The sequence below is a fragment of the Crocuta crocuta genome, unplaced genomic scaffold (assembly GCF_008692635.1).
Source record: "Crocuta crocuta isolate KB4526 unplaced genomic scaffold, BGI_CrCroc_1.0 scaffold78, whole genome shotgun sequence".
Taxonomy (NCBI): Eukaryota; Metazoa; Chordata; class Mammalia; order Carnivora; family Hyaenidae; genus Crocuta; species Crocuta crocuta.
The window spans coordinates 402,691-422,555 of record NW_027532617.1 but is presented as its reverse complement, the minus strand read 5'-3'; the positions used below and the strand labels follow the sequence as shown (position 1 = coordinate 422,555).

The 19,865-nt window shown below is 39.5% G+C and overlaps 1 long non-coding RNA gene and 1 pseudogene across 2 annotated transcripts; both read right to left on the bottom strand.

Annotated features, from left to right (window-relative positions):
* Positions 1–235: 235 nt before the first annotated feature.
* Positions 236–13,853, bottom strand: LOC144245193 (uncharacterized). 2 transcript variants are annotated; one of them, XR_013339193.1, is made up of 4 exons: positions 13,831–13,853; positions 13,548–13,681; positions 8,828–8,981; positions 236–594 (listed from the first exon to the last, which is right to left on the bottom strand). It is a non-coding gene; the product is annotated as an uncharacterized LOC144245193 (long non-coding RNA). The 2 variants fall into 2 exon arrangements; XR_013339192.1 differs by having other exon boundaries at positions 236–499.
* LOC144245194 (cardiolipin synthase (CMP-forming) pseudogene) lies at positions 5,900–6,538 on the bottom strand (annotated as a pseudogene).
* Positions 13,854–19,865: the final 6,012 nt, after the last annotated feature.

The window sequence follows — 19,865 nt, the reverse complement described above, 5'->3', positions numbered from 1 at the left end:
CAGACACACCACCGCCGCCGGCTACTTACACTCATACCCGCGGTGAGCCACCGTGCGAGGCCGGCGTGGCCACCACGACCGCCACCGCGCAGCGACGCGGAGACGGGGCAGCTCACAGCCACGTGCCTGTGCACACCAAGCCCCGCACGGTCCACGGTGGCCCGGGGAGCAGCGGCCCAGGAGGCTCACACAGAGGCATCTGCCGGCGGGGACAAGAAGGTCATTGCAAGGAAGGTTTTGGAAACAGTAATGGTTTGATGTAAGAAACAGACAAGTTTTCAGCAACAGGAATGACAGACACCAGGGAAGATGGATTTGTACACCAGACAGCCATAAAGAAGAATGCCTCCACGAAGGACCTTCGCGGTGCAGCAACTGCAGAGACTGTCGAGCTGTGGAAGGAGGGTGCAGAGGAAGTAAACGCGACAGGTCTACGTGGAGCCCCAGGGCCATGCGGCAAATGTGCAGGGAACCGTCGGCTAGGACGCGGGATGCTGACCTGCAGGGTGCAGGAGACAAAGTAGGCGCGTGAGGCAGAGTATGGACGAGGTTACAGACCGCGTTTCCGTAGGGGTCCTCCGCTCCAGAGTCGGCCTGGATAGGAGGGCAATGAAGAAGGTTATGGAAAATCAAGGAGGTAAGACCCAAGGTCGACAGACACTCAACGTTGATAGTGCTGCGCCTTCAAATACCAACACAGACACCCGGGACACCCGAACCCACAGATGGCAAAGAGACCAAAGCCACCCATCCACCAGCTGAGAATTTGGCCTCTCCAGAGGACAGGGCTGAGTAAATGCAAGCTTACCCTCTCTACCGTCAAGTTTAATCACCCAGCAAGAAGAAATGAATATGAAATTCCAGCAATAAGAAAGGAACGAAAAGATTGGAGTGGAAGACCTTAAATGCTTGCTTTTTACCTGTTGACCAGGTAACTAGAACTGTCTACATTATTTATGAACATGGGCTTTTTTTTTTTAACCTCAAGATGTCTCTTTTTGGTAATGAAAATGTGTGTGTGGGGGGGCTGTTTGTTTCGTCTTGTTTTTATTTTTATTTATTTAAAAATTTAATGTTTATTTTTTAGAGAGACAGAGACATAGTGTGAGCAGGGGGAAGGGCAGAGAGAGGGAGACGCAGAATCCTAAGCAGGCTCCGGGCTCTGAGCTGTCAGCACAGAGCTGGACACAAGGCTGGAAGTCACAGACTGTGATGATGCCCTGAACCTGAGCCAAAGTCAAATGCTTTACCAGCTGATCCACCCAGGCACCCCTGTTTTGTTTTGTTTTTAAATCCTATTTTTTTCTCAATACACCTTTAAAGGTTTAATATTGTTTCATATCTAGTCAGGTTGAGACTTTAAGAACCTTGCTTTTTAAATTTTGTAATAAAAGCTTAACAACTTGATTTTTTTTTTTCAAAAAAAAGTCAGCAAATGGCAAGCACCTGTTAATACAGGTCTTAAATAATAACAAAACCAAAACTAATGGCTTTTGACATATTACATTATTATTTTTTAAAAATTGTAGTAAATAGACAGAACAAAATTTGCTATTTTAACCATTAAAAAACACATTTTCTTGAGAAAGAGTGAGAGCGTGAGTGGTGGAGGGGCAGAGGAAGAGGAAGAGGGAGAGAGAGAATCCTAAGCAGGCTCCATGCCCTGTGTGGAGCCAGGAGCTTGACCCCCCGCACTTGATCTCACTAGCCTGAGCTGAAATCAAGAGTCCCATGCTTAACTGACTGAGCCACCCAGGTGCCTGCATTTTAACCATTTTTAAGTGTATAGTTCAGAAGCATTAATTATATTTACAATGTCTGCAACCATAACCACTATTTCCAAAACATTTTCATTATCCCAAACAGAAATTTATAACTATTAAACAGTACTTTCCCATTCTCCCTCCCACAAATTTTGATAACCTTTAATCAATTTTTGTTTCTATGAATTTCCTATTCTAGATATTTCATATAAATGGATCATACAGTATTTGTCATTTTTGTATCTGGCTTATTTCCCTTCACATAATAGTTTCAAGGTGTATCCATGTTAGAGTATGTATCAAGACTTCATTTCTTTCAAATATTTCATTGTCTCTATGCATTACATTTTGTTTATTTATCTTTTGGTGGACACTTGGGTTGTTTATACCTCTTGGCTATTGTGAATAAAGCTGCCAATGAACATTGGTGTACAAGTATTGGTTTGAGTCCATTTTCAATTCCTTTGGATATATACCTAGGAATGGAGACTAACAAGATTTCATTGAAACGCTTTTATTTTAAATTGGGAAACATTTCAAAAATTGAGAAAAGTAGAGAAATGATAGGGATTACCACCCCCTCATGAAGATAAAATAGATATTAGTGGTCCACCATGTTTGGTTTAAATTTTTTTTGTAAAGAATCAAAACATTAAAGAAATAGCAAAAGACCTACCACCTCATTCATTTCTTTTCCCTAACATTACCACTTCCCTAACCACTACCTCAAAGTTTCTGTGTATTATTCCCATGCTTGTTTTTATAAATTTACTGTAAAAATTTTTGTGTATATATCTGTAAATATAGAAAACAATATATATTATACTTTGAGGTGTTTAAAAATACACAAAAATGTTATAATATTGCAATATTATTTTACCTCTTTTTTTCCCCACTCAACATTATTTTGGGGGCTTTATCTTTGTTGACACATTTGGTTCATTAATTTTAACTGTTGTATAATATTAAATAATACTTAATTAAATTTTAAAATATTCTGAGATTTCCTTATAACTCAGGAAAATTTAGCCTTCTTGTGTTTATCTCTATTATTGATATATGTAGATTTCTACTATCTTGTTTTGCTCTTTCTAATTTCTGTTTATTTTGAGTTTCTTTTCTGTCCCTTTCTTGCCTCCTATTAGGTAAAGTTTTCTTTGTTTTCTTTCCCTCTTCTATTGCTCCTTCTGTGTCTATTATTTTATCAATTACCCTTAAATTTTTAATATAAATACTAAACATAAATTCTATAGTTGTTCAATATCTCTTCTTTTGTCTTGAATAATACAAGGACACTAAGTGGCTTTAACTGATTCCTCCCTCCCATTTTGTTTTGTTGTTTGCTAGTATTTTAGTGCTATATTAAAAAATACCTCCAAATTACTTTAATTATTATTGTTGTTTTTGTTATTTAATTCAAATAATGCATGTTCAAATTGATCCTTTTTCCTCTTAATTTTGCTTCTTACATCTCATTCCTTCTGTCTGGATTCAGTTTTATTTTTATTGCTGAAGTATATAGTTAGTAGTTCTTATTTGTTAGAAGGATTCAGGTTTTTTTTAATTGCTGAAGTATATATGTTAGTACTTATTTGTCTGAAAATGTCTTTTTTTAATGTTTATTTATTTATTTTGAGAGAGAGAAAGAGAGACCATGGGTGAAGGACAGAGGGGGAGGGAGAGAGAAAAAGAGAGAGAGAGAGAGAGAGAATCCCAAACAGGCTCCAAACTGTCAGCACACAGCCTGATGTAGGACTTGATCTCATGGCGCATGACATCATGACCTGAGCAGAAATGAAGAGTTGGACACTTAACCAACTGAGCCACCCAGGTAAGTGCCCCTTGTTTGAAAATGTCTTTAGCCTTATGTGATAGTTTAGCTGGGGCTAATATTCTAGGTTAACAGGTATTTTCTCTCAGTATTTTGGAGACAACGTTTTTCTAGCCTCTGTTGATGCTGTTAGGAAGTATGTTGTTAGTCTAATTACCATTCTTGGTGATCTGTCTGTTCCCCCAGGCTACTTTTAGAATCTCCTTTCTGTCTTTGATGTTTTATGATTTTGTTACCAATAGGAGATGCTGTGTTGTATGAATAGAGGTCTTGGTTCTTGGATCCCCTATGGGAGAATAAAGACATCCAGAAGAAAGCAGCAAGCACAAAGCAGTTTCTTTATGACAGTACACTCTCAGGATGAGAGAGTGGGCAGGCCAAGAGGTGGCTACAGGGGTCCTGGATAGGGTGGTGGAGGCTAGTGGAGGCTGCCTCCAATCATTTTGGGGGGGGTCCTCCCACTGGTTAGAGGGGGAGTTTTTGACTCTACAAGATTTGTACCAGAACATTATGGCAGCCTTCCTCCATCCAGAGAGGGAACTATAATGCAAACGTATTATAAGGAGCCTAGGGGTTACCCTGGGGCAGAGCTATAAGAGGAGGGTGCTTGATTTGCACCTGTGGTTCTTGATCTGTCAGTCCAGGGATGCTGGAAACCACAAGGCCAAGATGCTGAGAGCCACAAGGCCAGGATGTTGTGCCTGGGGGTTCCAGTGTATAACCACTTTATCCCCACCCTTGCCTCCAGCTCGTGTCTAACTAACTGCCTACTCTATTAGTTTCAATACAATTGGCCAAGAAATGGATTTTTAAAATTCTGTTTGGAAATGTAATGCTCTTTTTCTGGATTTATGTCTTTCATTAATTCTGGAAAACTTCAGCTATTATAATTGAAATATTTTTATTTCTTTCCTTCTAGAACATCTACTAGTTATATATTAGACCCTTTCATTCTATCCCAACCACTCTTTGATATTGTTCACATCATTATCATTTTGTGAGGCATTATAAATAATTTTTACTTCCAATTCTTATTCCTTTAAAATATTGACAAACAAGACTCTCCACAGTTTAAAAACCTTTTAAAAATATACAGCTTCATGTTATTTTTATATCACATGAGTACAAGTTCCAGTGTAATGCAAACTCACTATGCAAGAGACACAGTGTAAAGGCATGATGTAAATCACTGTCTCCTAAACAACAAAGGGTAATGGACATACTCTCAAATCCCAACTACCTGTGCTATTTGTTATCCCAGTGCATACACTGTTAGGCACCCTAAGATTGGAAGACTTCAACTGCTTCTATTTTATGTTTGATCTGATTATTTTCAAAATTTCCTGCATTTTATTTTTTTACAAATAGTTTATTGTCAAGTTGGTTTCCATATAACAGCCAGTGCTCATCCCCACAAGTGCCCTCCTCCATGCCCATCTCCCCCCTCCCCCCCCACACCCATCAGTCCTCAGTTTGTTCTCAGCATTCAAGAGTCTCATGGTTTGCCTCTCTCCCTATTTCCCCCCTTCTTCTCCCCCGCGGTCCTCCATTAAGTTCCTCCTAATCCTCCTATACATGCAAAATTTCCTGCATTTTAAATCTCCTTACAACTTTTCTTTATCCATAGTTAAACTTCCTTTATTCTGTCATTAGATAATTGAACTATCGATGTCCACAAATCTAAAAGTCTTCAGCCAGGTTGCATAAGATATATATTTAAACACACAAAATTCCCTAGTGCCTTGTGGCTAATCTAAATTTAATTTAATTTAATTTTTATTTTAGAGAGAAGTAGATCACAAGGGAGAGGGAGAGAGAATCTTAAGCAGGCTCCACTCTCAGTGTGGAACCTGACACAGGGCTCAGTCCCATGATTCTGGGATCATGACTTAAGCAGAAATCAAGAGTCATATGCTCAACTGACTGAACCACCCAGGTGCCCCTCTAAATTCTATCTTAAAAGAGGTGATGATTTCAGTTTCCATGTTCTAGACTTTTTTTTATGTATTTAAAAATGATTGACAACAACTGGAATAATTGTTATTTTGTAAATTAATCAAGAACCCTAAAATAAAGAAAAATGCTATACTAAGTTCTATTTGTATTTAAAAATAAATTGGAAATTCTGCATATTCTCATGATAAAGCTCATTTTCAATGTACAGTGCTTCAATTTTGATGACATGGTTTTTTCTGACAAGTACGTTTTCAGGCTGAACACTCAAATGGGAAATTCCTATAGATTTCCAAGTGGCTTTGGTGCCAGTGATGCATATTGCTTCCTTCCTAATGATGATGGATGAATTTCATCTACATTTTTTCACCTGATCAGCATTCTGAGCATAATGATAGTAACTGTAAGCTGAAGCAGCTGTGCTGCAAAATATAAAGCATCACATCTGAAGATGAATACTGTCAGCATAACTGAACACCAGAGGTGCCAAAGAAACTGCCAAGGTTAACTGGACTGCGATGTTTACTTTTCTGACAAATGTTCGTTTTCATTTAGCAATGAAATGCAGTGATGCAGCAAGGATTGAAATACTTAGCAAGTGTTCTCCATGTTGGAAGAATTCAATATCTGACATAAACATGGTAGCTACCAATATTACATCTTTGACATTATCATATAAGTAAGTGAAACTGGCATAAGATTTGCCTAAATCAAGCTAATATAAAGGGTACTTATTGGGATTTTATTAGCAAGTGGACCAAGAACATTTCCCAAAGCTGATTAACAATTGTCCCAATTTTAAGCAATAAATCCACCCAACAGATCAGTGAACCCAACTAGTGCACTAACTCCTAGGGCAATACGAAAAGCTTCTCCAGTAATCAAAGAGCCTCAAACTGGGGCCAAGTTGATTCTTGTCATCGTCAACATACATGGAATTGTTCATGAGTTTACATACAGGCTTGGTGGTGCTTGCCAGGCCACACTGTCTGCCTGGAACCTCAGTGGCAGTTAAGAGGACCACCTTTCTTTGTCCAAGAAAAGGTCTCTCCCAGGGGATTAATATCTATCATCCAATTGACTGGTTTTCTCTTCAGATGTCTAAGAAACTATTTGCGTCATCCATTGTTTAAAGTTTCAATGACTTTTTTTTAATTTTTAGAAATTCTATTTTAAAAAATGTACCCATTGTTTTTCATAGCGACACCTTTTCCTTAGAGTTTATTTCTTCATTAATTAATTTAAATGTAATTATGTCCCATCTCTTAGATTTCAATTCCATTATCTCAAGTTTTTAGGGCTCAAATCCTGATATTTACTGTCTGCTGATTTGTGCACGTGGAGATGTTCTCCTTATGTGTTTTTAAATTTTTGATTGTGAGCTCATCACTGATGAGACTTGCTTGTGTTTCCTAAGAGAAATTCTTGTGGCTTGGATTGGCCTCCCTCCAGAGTTTTCCACTTAATTTTCTCAGAATTAAGTGAGTTATCACTGCCTTGGGATCAATTATTAGAATTCCTTGGCCTGGGGGTTCTGGGACCATGAGAATAACCAAAAAGAAATAACCAAGAGAAAATCCAATACAAATCTTCATGAAATAAAAATCCTCCAAGTTTTCATATTCTTGACTGAAACTATTATATTTTTTTTCCCTCATTTAGATTTCAGGTAAAACCAAGGATATTCTTTGCTATTGTTCAGTGCTGGTGGATGGATTTTTTTTTCCTAGTCCACCTTTTTACTGAGCATTCTGCTTTTAGATGATTCTGGTTGTATGTATAGGCCTCAGTGCTAACTTCTATTCTTTGCAGGATGAGTAACTCATTTTCAGTGCTCACAAGGTGGTAAAATCTAAGTGCCTATGTTACTGATTTCTAGCATCTTCCTCAGGAAGCCACAGGCTTTGTTCTCACTACTTAGTCTTCTCACTACTCTACTTTAGACCTTTCTCTTGTTACTGACATCTATATATTTCTGCCTTTTTCTTGTGAATTCATCTGTACATTTAAAATGTTATATTTTTGGTCATAAATGTATTCAACATTTCCAGGTATGTGAGTGGAGGGTTTTCAGGTAGCTTACCAGTTTCTTCATATTGCTAGACTTGCAAGTTCCTTAATCCTTTGAACTTCAAGTCTCTCACCTTTCAAATGGAGGTAAAGATACCTATCTCACCACCTTGTTCTGAGAGGAAGCTAATATACTCACCTAAATGCCTCATCTAGATTCTGGCACGTGATAAGTACAAAATGGTCAAATAAGGTTCCTTTCCTTGCTTGAACACCTTGACTACTTCACACCCTACTCTGCACAAGTAACCCAAGGAAAGATCTAAGGTCTTAAATACCGTGACCTCTGGAGGCATTTATATTAATTGCTTCTGCTGCTGATACAGGAAGTATTTTGAAAAGATGTATTTTTAATCCAGTCTGTCAAGTAACAAGTAAGGAGAGTGTAGACAGCCATTCCATTAGGCAGAACTCAATGGTGAGAATAGACCAGGGCTACATCCAAGTGAAAACTTTTTTCTCTTCCTCTTCAAGCATTTCTAGGCTAATTTGTCCCTTGAGCCCTCATGGCAGAAGGAGGTGTTTCTGTGTACTCTTAATCTTATCTATATACATTCCTTTATTCAAATACAGCATTTAGGGGAGGGGAGGAAGAGGGTATGCAATCATTATCTAATTATGATAAATGACATCAAAACATTGTGCCAACATTATTAAAATTGTAAATAAGAGAAAGAAGATATTCATACATAATCCCATGGTCCCAAAACATACTTTTAATTTTCCATAATCCTTTCTAATCCTATTTCACTTCTATAAATTTTAGATTATTTTAATGATAGTATGGATATAATTTTACATTATGCTTTTTTCAGTCAAAAATATTTTTCATGTTATTCCTTATTTCTTTGTTNTTTGTTTATTTATTTTATTTTATTTTTTAAATTTATTTATTATTATTTTTTCAAAAAGTTTATTGTCAAGTTGATTTCCATATAACACCCGGTGCTCATCCCCACAAGTGCCCTCCTCCATGCCCATCTCCTCCCTCCCCCCCCACACCCATGAGTTTATTCCTTTTGTTTATAATCCCTTAAATGTTTTGTTGTGATAAAATATACATAACATAAAACTTACTCTTTTAACATTTTTAAGTGTACAATTAAGTGGCATTAGGTATACCCACGTTGTACAAACATCACCACTGTCCATTTCTAGAACCTTTTCATCATCCCAAATGGAAACTCTGTAACACCGTGAAATGCATTACCTTGTCCTCCAAACAAAGTAAGACTGTAGGTCAAGTGGGGCAGCCGGTTTCTGAGGTTTGCTCAATACCATTATAGCCATCCACATTCTGCAGATGGAAAGAAAGTTAAGGTTCCTTGACCATTCTGGCTCTCATCGTTCTTACTTCTCCATCCCTGAAGGAAGAAATAAGGGCAAAAACATCAAAGCCTTTTTAGATTGGTAGTAAGGTTCCTATTATCATGCTACATACAGCATGTTATGAAGTAATAGTGATTGGAAACAAACACAATATAAACTAAAACAAAAAGGGGCACCTTGGTGTCTCAGTCGGTTAAGTGTCCAACTTTGTCTCAGGTCATGATCTCATGGTTTGTGAGTCCCAGCCCCACATCTGGCTATGTGCTGACAGCTCAGAGCCTGGAGCCTGCTTTGGATTCTGTGTCTCCCTCTCTCTCTGCCCCTCCCCACTCGAGCTCTATCTCTCTCTCAAAAATAAACATTAAAAAAAAAAACTAAAACAACAAAAGAACACATCAATGAAACCAAGATTTCGTTCTTTGAAAAGATCAACTAAGTAATTAAACCTTTAGTCAGACTTAAAAAAAAGGGGGGGAGGGCTCAAATAAATAAAATCAGAAATGAAAAGGGAGAAATTAGGAGCACCCAGGTGGCTCAGTCAGTTAAGTGTCTGACTGACTCAGATCATGATCTCACAATTCATGAGTTTGAGCTCTACATTGGACTCTGTGCTGACAGCTCAGAGCCTGGAGCCTGCTTTGAATTCTGCGTCTCCCTCTTTCTCTACCCCTCCTCTACTCGTACTCTGTCTCTCTCTCTCAAAAATAAAAAAAAAAACATGAAAATTTTTTAGAAAGAAAGAAGAGAAATGACAACCAACACCACAGAAATATAAAAAATTATAAGAGCTTATTATGAAAAATTATACACCAACAAATTGAAGAACCTAGAAAAAATGGATAAATTCCTAGAAACATATAACCTTTAAAACTGAATCTGGAAGAAATAGAAAATGTGAATAGACCAATTATCAGCAGTGAAATTGAATCAGTAGTCAAAAAACTTCCAGCAAATGAAAGTCCAGGACCAAATGGCTTAACAAGTGAATTCTACCAAACATTTAAAGAAGAGTTAATACCCATTCTTCTCAAACTATTCCACAAAATAGAAAATGAAGGGAACTTCCTAATTCTTTCTATGAAGCCAGCATTCCCTTGACACAAAAACCAGATAAAGACACTACAAAAAAGGAGAACTACAGGTCAATATCTCTGATGAACAGAAGCAAAACCCTCAACAAAATATTAGCAAAGCAAATTCAATGATATAAAAAAAAATCATTCACCATAGTCAAGTAGGATTTATCCCCGGGACACAAGGATCATTCAATATTTCAAGTCAATGAATATCACATATGACATCAGTAAAAGGAGGGATAAAAACCATATGATCACTTCAATAGATGCAGAAAAAGCATTTGACAAAGTACAACATCTATTCATGATAAAAACCCTCTGACAGAGTAGGTTTAGAGGGAACATACCTCAACATAATAAAGGCCTTACATGTAAAAACCACAGCTAACATCATACTCAAAACCACAATGAGATATCACCTCACACCTGTCAGAACTACTAAAATCAACAACATAAGAAACCACAGGTGTTGGAGAAGATGTGGAGAAATAGGGACCCTCATACACTGTTGGTGGGAATGTAGACTGGTGCAGCTGCTGTGGAAAACAGTTCCTCAAAAAATTAAAAATGAGAACTATCATATGATCCAGTAATCACAGTACTGGGTATTTACCCAAAGAATAAAATTTTTTTTAAAAAAAGCCGCTAATTCAAAGGGAAACATACACCCTTATATTTATTGCAATATTATTTACAACAGCCAAGATATGGAAGCAGCTCAAGTGTTCATCAATTAAAGAATGGATAAAGAGGATGTGGTATATACACAGTGGAATATTATTCAGCCATAAAAAGACTGAGATCTTGCCATTTGCAGTGACATGGTTGGAGGTAAAGAGTATGATGCTAAGTGAAATAAGTCAGTCAGAGACTGACTCATATGTGGAGTTTAAGAAACAACAAATGAGCAAAGGGGAAATGAAAGAGAGAGAGAAACCAAGAAACAAACTTTTAACTGTGGAGAACAAACTGGTGGTTACCAGAGGGGAGGTGGGGATGGGTGGGCAAATCGGTGAAGGGGCTTAAGGAGTGCACTTACCATGATGAGCACTTAGCAATGTCTGGATTGTTGAATCAGTATATTATGCACCTGCAACTAATATAACCCTGTGTGTTAACTATACTAGGATTAAAATTAAAAACTTAATAAAAAAAGTAACAGTGATTGAAACCATATAACTTGCAATGTAAAAGATTCATCAGTGCAATAGAATAGAAATTTCAGAAATTCAAAATTGTATAGAACTTTATAACATGCTAGAAACAGTATGACAGCAGGGGAAAGGATCTTATTCAATCTGCTTTGTAGAAACTGGATCTTAGTAGGGAAAAGAATAAATTCAGAGTTATACCATAGAATAGACCCTCCATAAGTCAAAGAATAAACCATTTGAAAACAACCTGTCAAAGAAAGGAGCTTGAAGTAAAAAAAATCATGTAACTGGCTACTATGGAAGACCTCCGTGGGACTGTTTGAATGTCAGTATCACATGTTGCCTGACTATAGGAGCACCATTCAGGTACAGAATTCTGTGATAGCAGAAGATGTTGTAAGTACCTATTGAGAAGAAAAGACATCGGTTGGGGAAATTTTAGATCTGGAGAAGTGTAAAACTTTTACAGGAATGTATATTGTTCCCATCCGGATTCTACTTTGAATGTAGTAAAAAAATTAGTGGATGTTTTTGGCTGATGGAAAAGATGGAGTATCTTATCATCTGATAAACTGTCCATCCATGCTAGTGATTAAAAACAGACAAATGAAAACAACTCAGAGATACTATTATATCCCCATTAAACTAACAAAACTAGTGATAAAATCGAATGATGACAAGGTTGGGAAGAAATAGTTTCATGAGAAATTGTATATTAGCCTGGTCTCTTTGGAGATCAGTGTGGTGATGCCCCTAAAAGGCTGTAAAGGTGTTTATAAGTTTTGACCAGATAATTGCTTGCTGCCACAAGGAAGCACTTATTGTTTAATGCCAAAGATGCTTTTAACAAAATCAATTATAAAAACATAAAGGGTAATGAATGGGCAGGTCTATAGCTGTTAAAAATGGCAAAAGCCTAGATGATGTAAAGTGAAAGATCAGAACACGGACCATTGTTCTCTGCTGACGGCTATGGTATAAAGCTATGTATGTACATTGACAGATATCAAGAGTTAGTTAAGTTTGCAGAGCACTTGCTAGGAGGTATGCTAGACTCTCAGAGACAGAGGAAAAAGGCATAGATACGTAGATAAGTGTGCAGATATTTTCATTATAGTAAGCAATACCAAAATAAATATAACAACTAGCATTTAGGGGGTAATTAATACATCCCACGTACTATTCTAAGCACTTTACGTAAATCTCAAGTAATCATCCTTATAACCCTGTGAGGTGGACACCATTATTCTTCTTCTTTTACAGAGGAAGAAGCCAAGATAAAAGAGGTCGCGTCCTGCACTCAAGGTCGTATAGCTCTGAGAGAGGTCAGCCTAAGGTTTTGCTGGAGCTTCAAGGTGGAAGAGCTAACTCAAGCTGGGGAAGACCAGAAGTGTTTCCAGAGAAGGTGATACCTGCTCTGAGTCCAGCAGAGCAGGACGACAGATGGGGCAAGGGCGTTGCCAGCAGAGAAACTGAGTGAATAAAGGCAGGGAGGAGAGGCGGTGTGGCATGATACATCCATGGACCGTTGACAAGGCATACTGCTGGAACATGAGACTTCATGGGGAGAGGGGCAGGTATCAGATGTGGGCACGCGTCAGATCAGTAGGGCTTCATATGCCACGCTGAAAACTTTGGACTTCATTTTGTCGAATTTGACTTTAATGGTGGAAGAGCGAAGAACTAGCATTTATTGCTTACTACCATGTGACAAACCCTCTTTTACGTGTTTGACAAGGGTTATTTCAACAGATTATGTTCTTTCTACAAAACTTTATTAATAATAGAGATCACGGTTTGTTTTAATCAGGCCAACGGCTCTGTGACAAGCTATCCCACTTCATGTTGACACCATAAGAAAGATGCTGCGAGAATTAATGTTACAAAGTACTGTTTTAAATGAGAAAGTGATAAGAATAATATCCATGCATGATTTATAATAGATAAAAGCTTCATAAGGATTATATTATTAACCTTAAAATGACAGAAACAACCAGAAACCAATTTGTTAGAACTACAAATCATCTTTTTTTTAAAAAAAAAGTTAATTTATTTGTTTTGAGAAAGAGAGAGAGAGAGCAAGCAGGGGAGGGGCAGAGAGAGAGGGAGGGAGAGAATCTCAAGCAGGCTCCATGCTGTCAGCCTTGATGAGGGCCTGGAACCCATGACTGGTGTGGTCATGACCTGAGCCAAAATCAAGAGTCGGGCACTCAACCAACTGAGCCACCCAGGCACCCCACAACTCATCTTTATTAAAGGTATTTTTCTCTTTATTTTTTAAATTAAGTTTTTAATTTTAATTCTAGCATAATTAACAGTGTTATATTAGTTTCAGGTTTATAATATAGTGATTCAAAAATCTATACATTACTCAGTGCTCATGATGGTAAGTGTACTCTTGAATCCCCATCACCTCTTTAGAAACATAAATCATCTTGGTCTCATCCTGTGATTCCATTTTGGACCTTCCACCAGGGGTGCTTTGGTTTGTTCATTGAAGTAACCCTGGATAAAATGAAAAAGGGGGAGGGTGGAAGAAGACATCTTATAGAAAGAGAGAAATGACAAGAGTGGCAAAAAAAAAAAAAAAGAGAGAGAGAGACCAAACAGAGAGTCAAGGAAGCCATAAGTCCCACCAAGCTATCTCTGAACACCTGTGGAGATGTTTCTGTTACTGTGTAGCCGGGATTCCTGGAATTCCAAGTGTTCTGACCTCGATACTTCTGTGTTCCAGGGACAAGGGAAATTCTGGTTCCCCTACTTCTCTGCCATCTTGGCTCTCCCCTCTGTGATTCCATTTTAAGGAGAAATAAGCAAAAGACAAGAAAACAATTGATATTAAAGACACATGAAGAGAAAACCAACTTCTGAGTCAAGTCCTAAGGTCAATGAACATTCATTCCAACTCACTGTCTCTACCCTGCAGCATGTACAATGAGGCCTGGTGTTCAAAGCAAAGACCACCAGCCCTGTAGGATGGCAGTTATCAATTCAGTTCATTGTGCTTTACTTAATAAGGCAGGAAATTTAACAGACAGTATAGAATAATTTTTTTTTTCAAATAAAGGATTCATTCATTTATTTTAACAAATGCTTACTCTATTTTTACTTTGTATGGAGCCTTTCCATGAGCTGGAGTTTTCTCCAGAGCAAGGGAGTTCTTGAGCTGAGACTTGAGATATGAAGTTTCTCAGGTAGACAACCAGGAAGGAAGTGTATTCCAGTTTGGGGGCACTCCAAACCCCATGTGGGAAAGTCTTCAAGCCCCACTGCACATGGTGGGTTTGCAGACATACAAAGAGTTCTCCACACTGGAGGATAATGTTGGCAGGAGGTGTGTGAGGTGGTGAGGCTGGTTGGTCCTCAGGGTCCAGATTGCCAAGGGCCTTGAAGAAGGTTGAACAAGATGGATCATGATCAGATTCATGTAATAGAAAGATGACTGCACAGGCAGAGTGGAGCCACCATGGAGGGGGCAAGAAGAGCCCCAAGACCAGTGAAGACATAAGCCATCTCCAAGCATGAGATCACAGCTGTCTCAACTGTAGCTGCTGCAGTGAAGAGGAAAGGGAGCAGAGCTGTTCAGGGAGGCAGTAGTGGTGGGTGTGGTAGAAAGTGAGAGAACCGTGTAAGAGGAATCCAGGTTTCCGGCACAGGCCCCTTGTGATGCCAATACTTGTAGCTAAGACAGAAGCAGGAGGAGCAGGATTGGGGGTTGAGGTGTAAATCCTGGTAACACCAGCCTTAATTTCATACTTGAGTAACTACAGGGCCAGATTACTCCTCCCATTTCCTGGTGATGGAACAGCTCAAGTCAGATCAATCCTTGACAGAACTGAAGAAGTCGTCGGCCTACCACATGGCAAGGCACCATTTACTGTTTCTAAGAAGCAAAAATGGATCCCATTCACTTTTTTTCCTTTGTAAAAAATAATTAAACGACTTATGTGACCATATGCCTGTTGGAAAAATTCATGTATTATAATTTTCCTTTGCTAGATTTATCAGAATAAGCCAGCAGTCCTCAACTTTTTGATTTTGGGACTACTTTATACTCTTAAAAATTACTAAAGGCTGCCGAAAGCTATAGTTTGTGTGGATTATATCTAATGATATTTACCACATTAGAAATTAAAAACACAAATTTAAAAACCATTTATTAATTTATTTTAAATAAAGAATAATGTTAATAGAAAGCCTATTAAATGTTAACATAACATAATTTTAAAAAAATTTTTTGTTTATTTTGAGAGAGAGAGAGAGAGCACATGCACACAAGTAGGGAAGGGGCAGAGAGAGGGAGAGAGAAAATCCCAAGTAGTCTCTGTGCTGTCAGTGGAGAGCCTGATGCAGGGCTCGATCTCATGAACCGTGAGATCATGACTGGAGCTGAAATCAAGAGTTGCAGGCTTAACTGACTGAGCCACCCAGGTGCCCCTAAATAGCATATTTTTAGATAAAAATATATTTCCCCTAAATATACTTAGCGAGAACAGAGGCATAGCTATATAGTTAGGCTAACTTGCTCAGAGACAGGTTGATATTCATATATGCTTCTGCCTTCAATCTCTTGCTATGTCACCCATCATGCACCTCTGGAGAAGTTCCATAATATGTGACAGGATGAGAGTGACAAAAACATAGTCTTGACCTCACAGATGCCCTGAAAGGATCTCAGGGATCCCAGAGACCCCTGGACTACACTTTGAAAATCATTGAACTAAGCACATTAGGTGAGGCGTCACAGTTGAAATGTAGTTGGGTTTCAGTGAGGTGTCTGGCAGTCTCAAGAGAGACAGCTACCTTCTGCCTACCCAGCTTCTAACTAAACTTAGCTCTGCCTTGGAGCAGCTTTAGGGCATTACATGAGTCATGCAGCTCTCTGGGCCTGGCTTGCGACATCTGTGAAATGAAGTGGTAAGACTAGAACATCTCCAAGGACTCTTCATGCTCTAAAATTCTATGCATTTATAAGCCTGCCTATAGTAGGTGCTCAGTACATATATTTGAATAAATATATGAAAAAATTGAGAAAAGAAGGACTGAATGATGTTGCTGAAAGGACTTTGCATTGAGTGGAAACTTGTACGAGAATTCAAGGGTCATAAACACACACATTTTCAGGCCAAATGTCCTGAACAGAAGACATAAACAGATGCAAGACAGTGAGGAATGATTAGATCTATGATTAACTAGGAAGTTTGTATCCTACTTACAGGAAATAATATGCAGAATTTGTGCTAGACACTATTCTAGACTGGCTACACAGGCTGAGTGTGGCCTGTGGGCTATGGGTGACAACTTCTGAACTAGATGATCACTTGTATTCCTTCTGATTTACTGGACCTCTTCCTGGATAACCAGGTGCCTGTGCTCCTTCCCCTTTTCCTTCCAATCTGAACCTATTCATGGGAAAGGATCTAATAAACTCATTCATTGAAGGCAACCTCAACCAGTGAGACCAACACCATGAGATATATTTACAGTTTTACAGTGTTAGTCTTAAGCCCAAATCAGGAAGCTCTGATGGCAGAGCTGGACATCGATGATGAGACCAGAGCAGGGAGTCTTGGCCATGCTCCAGAATCCACACTACCTGTGCCTGCGTGCCCAAACCTGGAAGCTGAAGCACTAACCTATAAAGATCTTCTCTACAGAATCACTAGGTGCTTTGATCGTCAGAGACATTTCTCCTGGGAATCTATGTGCCAGGGAGGTCTCAGGTGAGGTATGCCCCGCCTGGAGCCAGGCCCCCCCTTTCTAGTAGGAATTCACTTCCTGAAGCCACCCACACCCAGGCATTTGCTACAGTTAACCAGCATCTTTAATGCCATATATCAGGGCTTCCTGAAGAGCTTTGCTCCTCAGGTGGGATTTTTCAGAAGTTTTGAGATGAGCAGCCTGCTACCTTCCCAGAAAACATGCTAGAAAGTTGGTAAACCCCTTTCTGAGTGTCCTGCCCTGCTCCTCTGCATTCCATAGAGCCAGGTAACCATGGATGTACTAAGGACAGCCCTACTGACCCATTACTGGAAGAACAATAGAAGGGTAGGTGAAGGTGAAGGGGTTTTTCCATCTCCTAAAAATGGGGGAATCTAAGTCTGGATTGACTTTCAACCAATCAGTCCTATATAGCATCTTGATTTGCCAAATGCCTTCAAACAGATACCACTCTGAAACCCTGGCGCCTCAGACAAGAGAATTCTCTCTAAGCCTCTAAGACTTCTTTGGTCACTAATGATTAAGGGACATGGAGCTTTCTCCACTGGTAGAAATCAAGGCTATCACAACCACTATTATTATAAAACAAGCCTCAGGGCTCAGGGAGGAGCCACCTATTTTAAGAGAGTATTGGATACACATAAAAAATTCTAGGTCCTTCAAAAGAATCCTGAGACTTTTGTTGCAGTGGAATCTGTTACTGACAACCCAGATAATTGTCAGACCAGTGTCTTCTTTATTTATGAATTGTGCACACACAGGGAATCTCAACATTTAGAGACTAACTTACAACAAAGCTGGCCATGAGATCTGAGCATAGAGGACAGCAGGGCACAGTCCTGATGTCACAGAGATGGTGAAGGATAATCCCTGGCATGGAAAGAGACAGGGAGTGGGTCTCTTCCAGCTCTTTGCTCTGAGTTTTCTCTAAATGAATCTAAAGGGCCTAGAAGTGTCACCAGGATGTTATGGAAAAACCCTAAGTCTAGACCACAATGGCCAGATTGTTCCACTCTACTCCTCTACACACACGCGCGCGCACACACACACACACACACACACACACACACACACACACACAGGAGTTGAGGGAGAACTGAACCCAGTACTGTCCTTAGAGCTGGCAACAGAGCCTGCTCTGAGCCCCAGCCCTTAGGAGGTTCCTTGTTTTAGAGAGACTTCCTCAAAGGTGGTTTCTTTCTGGTGTCTGAGATTGTCTGGGCCTAGCACTGCCATCTGGACAGGGTACATTGAGCCCAGACAGAAACCTACATGGGCTTTGGTTTGTGGTCCCATCTCACCCCTTTGGGCACTCTCTAGCCCTCTCTCTTGTGCATGGGGTTGACCAGATACCACCATGGACTCTAGGACTTGCTCTTATACAGTTGTCCCAAGTGGCCTGGTGGGTAGATCGCTCTTGTTAGTAGATGTGACATTTCTATTATGGTATTGTGTAAGATCGGCTGCCAGAAGGGTGCTAAGACTCCAGCTCTTTATACTGACTTCCTCCCTACTCTGCCATACACACCTGAGGGGCAGCCCTGCCTGAACCCATCCATACATCAAAGAGGCACTAGGAGACTGAATCACCTCCTCCATCTGTGTTGCTTTGTGTGGAAAAAGAGGAAGACAGCAGAGTCTGAGGAGAGGGTAAAGGGAAGTCCATTTCCTCTGCTTTTCCTTTGACTGTATCTGTGATTGAGTCTGGCTCTCTTGAGTCTCTGACCCCAGGGTTTTGCCTCAGGCCTGTGGGAAGTGAAGTATCATCTGGTACTTTCCGAGTGGAGGAATAAATGAGTGCCTGAAAGTGGAAGTTCCCACTGGGCAGGGATAAGGCCCATTAACTTTCCTTCCAGAACTCAACCAAAGTATCTTAGATCTGATGTAGGGTTTTTTTTTTTTTATTGTTGTTGTTTTTTGTTTTTTTTATGATGGCAGTGGGTGCAGCTTCTAGGGATGGGACCTCAATATGCTCGATTCCACCCTATAAAATATAAGCATGCTTCAGAACAAGCTACTGGGCCACCTCCCCAAGCACCTCACATACCTCCTGGGTGTGGTCCTGACATGCTCCCCACACCATTTGTACTGAATTGAACTTGAACTTCACTGAACTCAACACAATATTTAGTTAATATTTTTAATTAACATTTTAAAACTTTCTTCTTGTTTATATTGCCTCCCTCACTAGAGTATAAACTGGTTGAGGGCTGGGACCATGCATGTCTCATTTCTGGTTGACTAGAACAGTTAACAAAGTAGATGCTCAGTAAATATTTTCAAATGGTTGAATGAATGATGTTATCACTGGACTTTTGTTTGGTGGACTAATTTTCCATGTAAATTCTATATTCTATTCCTTTTAAATTCTTAGGTCCTGTCTATGTTTGAAGGAAAGTCTCATATATTGCTAATATTTCTTTCCTTGAAATGGTCTGCTGGCCTCGCTTTGACTTTCAGTCCAGTCCAGTCCCACTAACATCTATTGAGTTTGGCCATCTGGAATGAAAGCTTCTGTAGAGGGTAGAGGGGGATCGTCTCCCACCCTGGAGTCTCCGATCCCGGCCCGATTTTATCTTCCCCGGTTCGCACTCACGTTAGAAGGCTCTCTCAGTGGATTCTGCATCCTTTTTCTCCCAGTCTCTCAGGTTTTGTAAGGTTTCCAATGGCTTCAGATCTTTTCTGTGTGATGTATGGGCGCGAGTGCAAGTACGGAGCTCCTTACTTCTCCGCCATCTTGCCCCCTCTCCTGGAATGAAAGCTTCTGAAACAGGCAGACTGAGGGGGGTTTGAATCCTGGCTCTGCTATTTTCTACTTATGTGACCTTGGACAAGTCATTCATCTTACCAAACCTTAGTTTCTCCATCTGAAATACAAGAACAAAATTATCTGTCTCATAGAATATTATGGTACGATACATCTTGCTGCTCAGTAAGTGAGCGTACTGCCTACCATATTGAAAATACT